Below are 13035 nucleotides of genomic sequence, written 5' to 3'. Positions count from 1 at the left end.
AAGGAGGAGAGGCAGAGGAAGGGCTCTGCTTTTTGACAGGGGTTCACCACGTGGCGGGTGTGTTGATAATGTCATATCTCCTGGAAATGTTGTGCGCAAGTCTTCTAGGCTTTGTAATGTCACCTGATTTTCATGTACAATATGAGTATTTTTTCTGAATAAAAATTAGTGAGAGACAGAAAAACGCTTAATGCATAGAATGTTTGGGTGGGCGCTCATTCCAGGCGCCCATTAGCTTTTGCCGCCGCTATTGCCCGGTTCACCAGCGGAAGCTGGCCCTTCGAATGTGAGCTGGACAGCGTCGCCTCCCAGTCCTCATTTATTAGGTTATCGATTTTTTGTACAGCTGGGTTTTTCTGACATGCCCATACCTTATGGCATACGCCAGCCGCTTCACCGCAGAAGGCGCAATGGGGATCGTACAAATTTGGGAAGATACAGCTGAATTTGACAGGATTCCCTAAGAAAGTAAGAGAGTGGAACGCACGTTCTGCTAATACTGCGGAATGCCCCACTGTCGAGTGCCTGCTATCAAAATTGGAAAATTGTTCTAGATATATGCGCGTGTACTGCTCCTTTATTAAACTTGGCGTTTCTCATTCTTGTTTTGCCTTTCTTAATCTTACCTGTACAGGAATTGTGCTCCGGTGTTGGTCTTACCGTTTTTTATGCATTTGGTTTCATATGTCTGCTTGTTATATTTTTTCCTTTCTGGTCGTCACATTTACTGTATGGACAGCGTGATCATGTGTAGGTGTTTCGACCAACTTTTTCAGACGAAGGTCCCAATCGGGATGATAATGTTTGATCCCTTGTGTTTTACTCTTGTTAAGCTGGTTTTTCTCTTTTGCTGTATATTTTTCCTCAAACAATGGATGTGCGTACCACTCCTGCCTAAGGCCTTCTGTGAAGGTTGGCAGTATATATGAAATAAAAAAGATGAATAAATAAATAAAAATGCATAAGTATTCAATTGCAATTTATTGCAGCCAGACGACACGCCGTACTCTCCAATCATCGCCTATGTTTACTACGCAGTAAGTATGACTGGTATGACCGCAGACGATCGACCCTGCATAGCAATTGACTCTGCGCTGTGGTCGTTGCGATTTCTACGTGTGTGAACTCCTGAGGGCTGTAATCAGAAAAGTAGTGGAATACGTTCCGTTCAAATGTAGTCTGTTGGCCACTGGTTTTTCCTGCTGGCAAGAAACGCACGCATAATCTCGACAAAAGCGATCAGCTGATTGAACGTTCACATAGAACAAGAGGGTGTACTGTATAAATTTAGCTGTATAAATTAACAAAGACAAGACTGTTTCTATGTCCGCCACAAAGAAAAAAAATCCGCTTAAGTTCACTTATGTTTGTGATAACACTGCGCTACGAACTCTTACGAAATATCGATATCTGGGCATCCTTATCTCATCCGACCTGAAGTGGACAACGCACGTTCAGTATGTAGCAAATAAGGCAATGAACAAGCTGTTTTTCCTCAAACGTGCCTTGAAAAACTCGCCTCCCGAAATAAAGCTTCTGGCATACACTACACTTATACGCCCGGTATTAGAATATGCTAACATTACACGGTTCCCTTATACAAGTACTACTGTAGCCGCACTGGAAAGTGTGCAGCGAAAAGCTGCGCGATTTATCTATAACCAGTAAAGACGCACAGATTCACCTACTGAACTTTTGCATCGCGCAGGACTTCAGCCTTTATCTATCCGATCGAAACTGCACCGCTTGAAATTCTTCTAGTTTCTTCTGCACAATTCATTTAAGCTTAACTCTGAAGACTTCGTCAATATAAGCCACTCCAGAATCCCCCGCCGCAAACATCCTCTTACACTTGAAGAATTTTTTGTTGCAATAACACATTCCATTTTTCCTTTTTTCCGCGAGCAGTGCGCGAATGGAATGCCCTTGACGCTTCGATTGTAATGCAGCCGACAGTCCTCAAATTTTTGGAGCTTGCCGAGCTGAGTATGCTGCCACAAAACTGACTAAACATTGTTAAAATGTTCGCGATATATACTGCGTTCTGTATAATTGATTACCCCAAATTTGTTTGTTCTTGTCTTGATTTAAGTAGACCCATCCTTTTCATTGTACAACTGCTGACTCTTCTATAATTGTTTTATCTAGAAGTAGGGTATTTTTTGACTTTCGCCCACCCCTGTAAAAACCTCGGATGGGGTTGACAGTATGTTGAAATAAAGAAAAAAGCAAGCAGGAGGTCGTTGAGTGGGCGAACTTGTGACAGGTTCTTAAAATAGCCGAAGGAAGCTATTAGTAGTTCAGGATCGAAATAAATTCTGCATCGCAGATAGCTCCTTCTACGAACGGGAGAAGCGGAAGTGGGCGTGGAAGAGCTCGAATGTATGAACTAAGTATGAAATAGGCTTGGTTTTGAGCACTTCCCTGGTGTCATGCAGAATGTGGACAAGATCCGCAGCGGTGGCCAAGTGACTGAGCCTCCCCTCGCATGCGGGAGGTGCGGGGTTCGATCCCCAGTGCCACCGGGTACCCACCGGTGATACATGTCTACAAGCTTTCCCCTGGTCTTGTGCTTGGCTTATCTGGGGTGAAACGCTTTGAAAATGGGTCTTTTATTCCACCTTGAGTAGTCAAAAATAACTTGCGCCATGGCGCTCTTAACCCATAGGTGCTTTTAAGTCATAAAAATCCATCAGAATGTGGACATGCTCGTCAAGGTGCGATGCAGCGACCATAGTTTGGTAAGGTGTATTATAAGCCTATACCTGACGAGAGAACAAGATCAACTTCTAAGGAAGAAAACAATCGCCGAGTAAGCGGTAAGAGGGAAAGTAGAGAAATATGCGATATCACTGCAGAGGAAAATTCCGGTTTAACAGAGGAGAGTGACATTAGTTGTCAAGCCATGAAATACGAGGTACCAGATACCATGACTCAGTGCGTTATTGAAAGAGTAGGGGGGGGGCAAGTTTGCTAGACGGGATACTGCTAAGCTTTCTCAGGAGATAAATAATCTGACATGCTAAAATGTGAAAGTCTATATCCCACAGGTACAGCAGAAATAGAGCTTTTTTGGATGCATAATTGTAAGATAACCGACATAATAAATTAAAATTGGCAGAGAGCTAAGCATCCCCCAAAGAACAGATGTAGCCTCAGATCCTCTAAGAGGAAACAAGGCTTACAAAAAATAAAAGTTACGCGATAATAGACAAGGAGGGCATAGCCTACAGATTTCCATGAGATGGCTAAGGCAGCCGAGGAGTTCTAAGGGGAACTCCGATGTAGCCGATCTATACAGGACGAAAATGACGGAGACAGAGAGGCAGAAGAAATGTGCATTTAGTCGGTAACGAAAGAGGAAATAAAGAAAGGCTTGCAACCATTGCTAAGAGAGAAAACAGCTGATGAAGATACGGTAACTGCAGATCTCTATCAGGAGGGCGGGGAGATGCTGCTAGAAAAACTGTCCTTCCTTAATGCACATTGCCTCACCGCCTCGACCGTTCCGAATTCTTAGAAGAAACCTAACATTACCCTAATCCTTAAGAAAGAGGACGTGAAAGCCTTTAAAAATTGCAGCATGGTCTGGTTAGAGTCCGTTGGCTACAAGGTATGTTACCAAGGCAATAATATTGTCACCGTCCATTCATCGTCGTCGTTCTACTGGAACCACGAGAGCGCGGAATGCGCGCGCGAGCTGGCCTTAGAAAAAGAAGCCGAAGTGTCTGGCTGCGAATGCTCCGCTTTTGGGACTGCTACTGACGTCCGCTGTGGTCACCTACTTTGACGTATGCAACCGAGCTGTACCACCCGTGACATCTGGTGGAGGTGCGGGGTAACGCATTCCATGCCTCGGACTCCCCCAGCAAGCAGGGATTCAAGTCCTCGAGGGTCATCTGCCATCGGGGTGACGCCTGTACACCACGGCAGCCGCCGGCTCCAAGGCCTTCAACCCGAGTTTGGGCTTCTGGAGTCTCGCTCAACCCAAGCGGTTCGTTCAGCGCCATCGTCGACGACCGTCCAGCCCGAAATAGGCATGCAGACGACGATTAGTTCACCTTCTGTTGTGCTGCATTAGCCTCGGGAGCCACCGATCTTCCAAGGTTCTTTAGGCGAAGACCCGGAAGACTGGCTGGAGAAATTTGAACGCGTGGCCCGGTACAACAGATGGGCGGAAGACTCCAAGCTTCAACACGTGTTCTTTTCGCTGGAGGGCGCAGCTCGTACGTGGTTCGAGAACCGGGAGTCGTCCATAACGACGTGGAACGTATTTAAAGACCAGTTCCTGAAGTATTTCACCACGGTGATTCGAAGAGAATGGGCCGATCTGCTCCTTCAGTCCCGAACCCAGCTACCAAATGAAAGCATACTGGTATACTTCGAAGAGATGGCAAAGTTATTTCGTCGAGCTGACCCGGACATGACAGAGCAGAAGAAACTCGGTACCTTATGCGAGGTGTCAAGGAGCAAATCTTTGCCGGACTGGTTCGCAATCTACCGAGCACGGTCGCAGAGTTTCTGTCGGAGGCAACCACCATGGAAAAGACACTCGATATGCGGTTGCGGCAATACGAGCGTCAACCTTTGGCCATGACTGCGGCAACCACGGACATCAGTAACACCCACATGCTTCGCGAAACCGTACGAGCTATCGTTCGCGAGGAGCTCCAGAAGCTGTTCCCGGCTACGCCGCCTGCGCCAACGGTTACTGCTCTATCCGAGGTTATTCGGGAAGAGGTGCAACAGGCGCTTACAACACCAGCTCCCTTTCAGCCGTCTACAGCCCCACCGCAAATGACATACGCTGCTGTTGCTCGTCGCGCACAACCGCCGCCGACTCGTCTTCAGGAAACCCCGGCCTCTTTTCGGCCCCCACTACCTGCTCGTCCTGCTCCATCGTATTCCCGTAAAAGTGACATCTGGCGCACTCCCAACTACCGTCCTCTCTGCTATCACTGCGGTGAGCCGGGCCACCTGTACCGCAACTGCAGGTATCGTCAGATGGGCCTGCCGGGGTTCCCTGCAGATGCACCACGTCCGCAGCCTGGGCAGCGACCCAGAGAAATCAACGATTATCTGGCCGAATCTGCCGGTGGGACCCGCAGGTCGCCATCCCCACGTCGTCGGTCTTAGGGTGACTTTCCTCGGGGAAGGTCACCAAGCCCCCGCCAGGAAAACTAAAAGCAGCAACCTTTGAGGGGGAGGTTGCTCACCGACGAAATGTAACAGACCCTCCTACGCCGCAACTAGGTGGCCACCCGATGCCCCGACCGAATGCCGTCCAACACCGTGAAACGCCGACTCGACGGGAATGCCACCTGACGTATCGAAATGAACCCGCGCCGCACCGCAGCCGTGACCGAACACCGCGCCGTACCGCTCACACGCCGGCTACGACAGCAATCCTGAGCATTTCCCTCGACGGAACAGACGTCACTGCACTCGTCGACACAGGGGCGGATTACTCTATCCTCAGTGGAAATTTCGCCGCCACTCTGAAAACGGTCACCACTCCGTGGATGGGCCCACAGATTCGTACAGCCGGGGGTCACTTAGTTACACCGACCGGGACTTGCACATCAAGAGTAGCAGTTCAAGGCGCAACCTACCTGGCAACATTCGTTATACTCGAACATTGTTCATGTGACGTCATTCTCGGGATGGATTTCTTGACCGAGAATGGAGCGGTCATCGACCTCCAGTCAAAGGCCATGTGTTTCTCCACAGAGAACACAATACACAGAGATCCAGACCATCCGACCGCACTTTGCATCCTGGATGACCACGTCACCATCCCACCTCGTTCGAGTATTATGGTTTCTGTCGGCGCCAAGACTGTGCTGAATTTCGAAGGCGTCGCGGAAGGCAACCAGATCTTGCTTTTTGCCAGGAGCCTTGCTGTCGCCAGAGGAGTCGTTAATCTCGTCGACGGAGAAACAGAAGTGCTGATAACCAATTTCGGTGGTGCACACCAACATCTGAACGTGGGAACCGTTGTGGCTCACGTTGATGCCATCGCCCATGTCAGCAGCACACCCAGTATTTCCACAATGTCGTTGTCGCAAGAGCAGAGCCCAGTCACTGGTTTCACGTTCGACGTCAATCCAGCACTCTCCCCGACGCAGCAACAACAAGTTAAAGATCTTCTTCTGCGCTACGGCGACATCTTCTCGGTATCATCGCGTGTTGGACGAACTCACCTAGCGAAGCATCACATTATTACGGACGATAACGTGCACCCTCTCCGACAGTCCCCCTACCGAGTGTCTCCCGCTGAACGCGACGCTATTGGCCGCCAAGTCAAGGAAATGCTCCGCGACGACGTAGTTCGTCCTTCCCGGAGTCCCTGGGCAGCGCCAGTCGTCCTTGTGAAGAAGAAAGACAGAACATTGCGGTTCTGTGTAGACTACCGTCGCTTAAACAAAATCACCAAAAAGGATGTCTATCCTCTCCCCCGGATCGACGACGCTCTGGATCGCCTTTGTAGCGCTAAATACTTTTCTTCGATGGACCTCAAGTCAGGTTACTGGCAAATTGAGGTCGATGAGCGGGACCGTGAAAAAACAGCTTTTATTACTCCAGATGGCCTGTATGAATTTACGGCCATGCCCTTTGGACTGTGCTCTGCACCGGCAACTTTCCAACGCCTCATGGATACCGTCCTTGCCGATTTAAAATGGCAGACGTGTCTCGTCTATCTTGACGATGTTTTCGTCTTCGCCCCGACTTTCCAGGAGCATCTTCACCGCCTCGAATTGGTCCTACAAGCAATAAGGTCTTCTGGACTCACGCTCAAAAATGAGAAACGCCACTTAGCGTATACAGAGCTGAAGGTCTTAGGGCACGTTGTGAATCAAGCCGGTGTTCAGCCTGATCCTGAAAAAACAACAGCTATTGCCCATTTTCCGCCGCCGCAAGACCTGAAAGCTGTCCGCCGTTTTCTTGGATTGTGCGCGTATTACCGTCGCTTCGTGAAAGATTTTGCTCGCATTGCCGAGCCGCTGACGCGCCTAACATGGTCGGACACACCTTTCACATGGGAAGCAGCGCAAGAAAATGCATTCCGCAGCCTTCAAAGCTTCTTGCAGGTGCCTCCCGTTCTGGCTCACTTCGACGTAAACGCCGACACGGAGCTCCATACTGATGCCAGCAACATCGGCTTAGGTGCTGTCCTGGTCCAGATCCAAGCAGGTCAAGAACGGGTCATCGCTTACGCAAGTCGATGTTTGTCACCAGCCGAATCAAACTATTCCGCTACCGAGAAAGAATGACTTGCCATTGTATGGGCCACTTCGAAATTCTGACCGTACCTTTACGGCAAAAATTTTAAGGTGGCGACCGATCATCATGCCTTATGCTGGCTCGCAAGCCTTAAAGACCCGTCCGCTCGCCTCGTCCGATGGAGTTTGCGGCTCCAGGAATACGACATGACTGTCGTGTACAAATCCGGGCGCAAGCACTCTGACGCCGATTGTCTGTCCTGCGCCCCAGTAGATCCTTCTACCGACGCCTGTAATGATGACGACATCTTACTGACTGCTCTCAGCGCCTCCTGCCTCGCTGACCAGCAATGCGCCGACCTCGAACTTCAAGACGTAATGGAATTTCTCAACGGCAGCAACACGACCGCCCCACGCGCTTTCAGGCACGTGTTGCCATCTTTATGCATCCGCAATGGTCTTCTCGTCAAGAAAAATTTCGCTCCAAGCAATACGCAATACCTAATCGTCGTACCCCTTAGCCTGCGCAATGAAATCCTCCAAGCCTCGCATGACGAACCCACTTCTGGACATTTGGGCATAGCCCGTACGCTAGCCCGAATCCAAGAGAATTACTACTGGCCTCGTCTCCGTGCTGATGTCACTCACTACGTCAGAACGTGCCGAGCCTGTCAGCGTCGCAAGGTACCGTCAGCCAAACAAGCTGGGTTCTTGATGCCCATTAGACCACCCACAAGGCCCTTCCAACGAATAGGAATGGGCATGCTGGGTCCGTTCCTACGTTCGAACTCTGGCAACAAATGGATAATTGTCGCGACGGACTACCTTACCAGCTATGCAGAAACGTCAGCTCTACCCAGCGGCACCGCTTTAGAAGTCGCTAAGTTCTTCGTGCATCAGATCGTACTCCGCCATGGGGCACCTGAAGTGCTGATCACTGACAGAGGCCCTGCGTTCATGGCTGAGCTGCTGCAGGAGATCTTGGTTTACAGTCATACCGACCACCGCCGAACAATGTCGTACCACCCTCAAACGAACGGGTTGACTGAAAGACTGAACCGAATCCTTTCTGACATGATTTCCATGTACGTCGATATTCAACACAAAACGTGGGACGAAGTGCTTCCTTATGTCACCTTCGCCTACAATACGGCCATGCAAGAAACAACGCAGATGTCCCCATTCCAACTCGTCTACGGCCGTGCAGTGACGACGATGCTCGACGCAATGTTACCACATCTGGACGACTCTAGCCTTCACACTGATACCTACACGTTCCTGGAACGCGCCGAAGCTGCTCGCCAACTGGCCAAAGTTCGAATTCAGGACCAACAACTTCGAGATGCAGATCGCTACAATCGGCGCCGTCACGACGTCCATTATGCGCCTGGCGACCGTGTGTGGGTGTGGTTCCCCATTCGGCGACGAGGACTGAGCGAAAAACTCCTCCATCGCTACTTCGGACCATACCGCGTGGTCAGGTCATTGGGCGACCTCAACTACGAGGTCATTCCCGATGAATTTCAGAAGTCCCGACTGTCCCCGTGCCCTGAAGTGGTTCACGTGGTCCGCCTGAAGCCTTATCACGATCGGTAGCCTCGCCCACTAACCCCGTTCAGTCCTTCCGATCTCTCCACTCACTCCCAGCATCGGGACGATGCTTCATTTTGCCGGGGAGTAATGTCACCACCCATTCATCGTCGTCGTTCTACTAGAACCACGAGAGCGCGGAATGCGCGCGCGAGCTGGCCTTAGAAAAAGAAGGCGAAGTGTCTGGCTGCGAATGCTCCGCTTTTGGGACTGCTACTGACGTCCGCTGCAGTCACCTACTTTGACGTATCCAACCGAGCTGTACCACCCGTGACAATATTACAATAAGAGAAAAATTAGACCTCAAGGAATGAAAGCTCCGACCTCACTTTACTAAACGCCACTCGACAATAGACCATACTGACACTATCAATGACGCAAAAAATAAGCGCACAGTATAACAAGCTCCTCTGTGTTTGGCATTCATAGATTATGATAAAACATTTGATTTACTGGACACTTCATGAGCCGTGCAGGCATTACATTACCTGGGAATATGTAAAAGTGCATTTCAAAAGTGAAGGAAAATATCCTTAGCGGGTGCACGCCCAACATATTCCTCTTAAGAGAAGCTAATAAAATATCGATAAGGAAGAGTGTTAGGCAGTGAGTTCTGAGAGCATAGTAGGTAATCTAAGAACTTGATTCGGAGGAGTTCATTATAAACGTTCATGGTGAATGACTTTTCTTGGGCGACTCACTGAAGAGATTTCCTTGCGATGAACTGGAAGATATATTCGATAGCATAGCTTTGATAGGGAAAGCAGGACGGTGGCAGTAAATATGAATGTACAGAAAACGAACACAATGTTTAGCAGACTTTGAAGGCAACAGCGGCGTACAGTACACAGTGAAGCGTTGGAATAGTAGGGGAGACGTCTATATGGGGAGGTAGTGACTGCAGTTCCGGTTCACGAGAGTGAAATTACTCAGAGAATAACAATGGAGTGGCGTATATTTGGCAGGCTCATTCAGATGATGAAGAGAAGTTTACCAATATTCCTGACGAAGACAGTTTTTAACTGGTATATCTTATCGGTACTTAGCTATGTAGCAGAAAACTTGACGCAAACTAAAAATCTTGAACTGAAAGCCCAAGGCAGTGAGCTATGGAAATGGTCCTTATATGTATAAAGTAAAGATAAAATAATGGAGCATAGTGGGTGAGATTATAGAAATCGGCACACAAGTTCAAAGCAGGCGCGGTGCGAGGAATCTCCAGAGAGACCCAAACAGCTACGCCCATTCGAACTAATATTGTCTCGGGGCGCAGGGTATGCATCTGGGAGCCAAGGTATTCGAATATCTTTAAAAATGAGGGAGTAGATTCCTAGAGAAGGAAAGCGGACTAGGGAGCGTCAGGAATGGGAGGAAGAGATTAGCAAGCCTGCGCCTGTAGCTGAATGCTTGTTGAATTGGTGCTTTCGCGGCTGGCACAAGATAGGGATAATTGGCGAGATACTTAGAATCCTCTTCGTGCTCTGGACGCCGTCAGGCCTAGGTTGATGACAGTGATCAAGCAAAGAGCTCGAGGCTGTCTGTAATTAAAACTTTCAATGTTTTTTTCTCGAGTTTCGGAATCTGAATGGTATGTGAAGTTACTCAGTGAATTGAAGCAATGAAATCAGAGGAGCAGAGGGCATGTCCTTTAGTTGAATGGGGCCTAGTTAGTGAAACTAGGGTAACGGAAGCCCATTAATGAGTTAGCAGTAGGAGGGAACGTAGAGGAATTCAGGATGTCGCTGAAGAATAGACATGATGTCTTAACTGAGAACAGCGACATTAATAATAGTTCAGGCAATTAAAGATAATCATATAGCTATCATTACGGAGTGCGCAGTAGAAGTAGGTGGTTGGATGCTGGGGCGAGATACCAGCAAGCTCTCTCAGGAGTCGAAAGACCTTTTTGAGAAGCGCCAAAACATGAACGCATCTAACACCGCACAAGAAATAGAAGAGGCAGAGCTACTGAAGATGATCAATAAGCGCATGGTAACCGAATAAAGAAGTTTAATATGGAGAAAATCGAGCATGCTGCACAGAATGGAGGTAGCTTAAAGTGGTGAAAGGAGAACCAGGCTTAGGCAAAAATCTGATGTATGTGTCAAAATACAAAATAAGGAATGTAATTAGTATTATGTAATTAGTATGTCATTAAATAAGATAGTTATTGTAGCCGAAGATTTCTGCACAAATCTGTACAGTTGCCAACGTAATCAGCTTGAAAGTCACAGAGGCACTAACGCACAGCAATGGGTTATTTCTCCAGTAAAGAAAGAGGAAGTAAAAAAAGCCTTAGAAGAAGTGCAAAAGGGGTATCAGGTAGCAGCAGATCTGCTCAAAGGCAGGGGGGGGATCGGGCTAGAAAACTAGCCACCCTGCATGCGCGATATCTTATGACATCGAGCGTGCCAGAAGGTTTGAAGAATGCTAACATCATCTTAATTCATAAGAATAGAGACGTCAAGGTGGTGACAAATTATAAGACCAATCAGCTTAGTGTCTGTTTCCTGCAAGGTATTTACTAAGATAGTCGATAATAGAGTGTGGACAGCCTTAGACTTCAATGAAAGAAATAATCAGGCAGGCTTTTGTAAAGGATACTCCACGAAAGACTACATTCACACTGCCAGTCACGTGGCAGAGAAATGGGTAGAATATAAACAGCCCCTATTGTATATAGCGTGCATTGATTTCGAGAAAACATCAGACTGAGTGGAAAGCTTTGCAGTCATGCAGGTATTGCGGAATAAGGGTGCAGAAGAGGCTTATGTCAAAAAAAAACAACTGGAAGATGTGTATACGCACTGATCAGACGCAGTAGTCCTCGATAAAGTCAGCAATAAAATTCCAATAATAAAGCGTGTCAGCCCGGGAGACGCGATATCGCTACGGTTATTCGCCGCCTGTTTAAAGGAGGTATACCAAGGCCTGGGTTGGGAACAGCGGGGGATAACAGTTAGTGGCGAATACTAAGGAATTTGCGATTCGCTGACTGTATTTCCTTGAAAAGTTACTCAGGAGATGAACTGCAAAGCACGATCAAAAAGCTAGACAGCCAGAGCAGAACGGCGAGTCCAGGAATTGACATGCACAAAACCAAATTGATGTTCAACAGTCTCGCAAGGGAACAGCAGTTCACAACTAGTAGCAAACGTGTTGGAGGTGGTAAGGGAATACGTATACTTGGGGCAGGTATATATGGCGTGAATGAATGCAAATAAAAACCATGTTCAACCTCGTTTTACAACGTTCAAATGAAACTAATATTATTGTGGCCAAAGACCCTTCGGTTAGGAAAAATCCCATTGGTGATATTGACGCCTTGTACCTGATGGGTAGCGATACAATAATATAGGTATCTCTGCAAAAGCACACCATAGGAGCACTCCTACGCCACAAATTGGTGACTGCGGACTTTGTTCCTTCGCTCTCAGCTCCTGCCTGGCTTCTGCCTCAGCCGCTTTGCTAGACCTCCCGCTGCCCGGAGACCGAGACCCGCTCTCTTTGCCTTTTCTACCTCCTGAGCGCTATGGCCTTGGATTCTGCCCCTGATGCGCCGCCGTCTTCGCAACTCCAGCCAGTCCTTCCTGATTCTACGGTATGTACCCTCAAACTTCTCGAATTCTGTCGTCGGACACTGAACTTTCCTTCATTGCAATAGAATCATTGTTCCGTCGTCATCGCGTCAGTTTGCAGCTGACCATGTGCGACCATGTCGTCGGAGTCTACCCCCACTACTGCTGCCGTTGTTCGTGACATTTTACGATCCCCTCCAGCCGAGCGACCTTAAAACCATCTTAACCCTACGTTCATCCAGTGCGCCACCGACACAGAACAGCGTCGATTGCAGCAACTTCTTACCTCCGAGGAGCTCGTTGACCGCAAACCTACCGACTTGCCCCGTCGCATACGCGCCCTGGCTGGAGCCCTGGCTACATCTACCGAGAGCACCCTTCTGCGGCAACGTTTCCTACAGCGCTTTCGCCAGCAGGTGAGCATGCTGTTTAGTGTGTCTTCATCTGCGACCCTGGACTTCCTGGCTCAGCTAGCCGATAAGATAATGAAAGTAGGTTTTCCCTCTGCGGCTAAAATGCATCGTCCTCCTGACTCTCTGTCCCCCGGCGCGGCTGCTGGCGATGGCAATTCGCGGCTCCTCAGTGCAAACGCAGAGCTCACCCAGCAAGTCGCGAAGATAACAGCTGTTGTTGTTGCTCTTCGC

At 48.7% G+C, this 13035-nt stretch overlaps 1 protein-coding gene across 2 annotated transcripts in view; it reads right to left on the bottom strand.

Annotated features, from left to right (window-relative positions):
• The window catches only part of LOC144097305 (juvenile hormone acid O-methyltransferase-like), a 38453-nt gene extending 25664 nt beyond the window's left edge, over window positions 1-12789 (bottom strand). The window contains exon 1 of one of the 2 annotated variants that reach the window (XM_077630048.1): window positions 12678-12789. The gene's annotated coding sequence lies outside the window, so the exon portion shown is untranslated. The remainder of the gene's footprint in view (window positions 1-12677) is intronic. The other variant, XM_077630049.1, reaches the window with a different exon arrangement.
• Window positions 12790-13035: the final 246 nt, after the last annotated feature.

Source organism: Amblyomma americanum, chromosome 7 (assembly GCF_052857255.1).
Source record: "Amblyomma americanum isolate KBUSLIRL-KWMA chromosome 7, ASM5285725v1, whole genome shotgun sequence".
Taxonomy (NCBI): Eukaryota; Metazoa; Arthropoda; class Arachnida; order Ixodida; family Ixodidae; genus Amblyomma; species Amblyomma americanum.
Note: the sequence above shows the minus strand (reverse complement) of the source record. Positions and strands in the feature narration are given on the sequence as shown.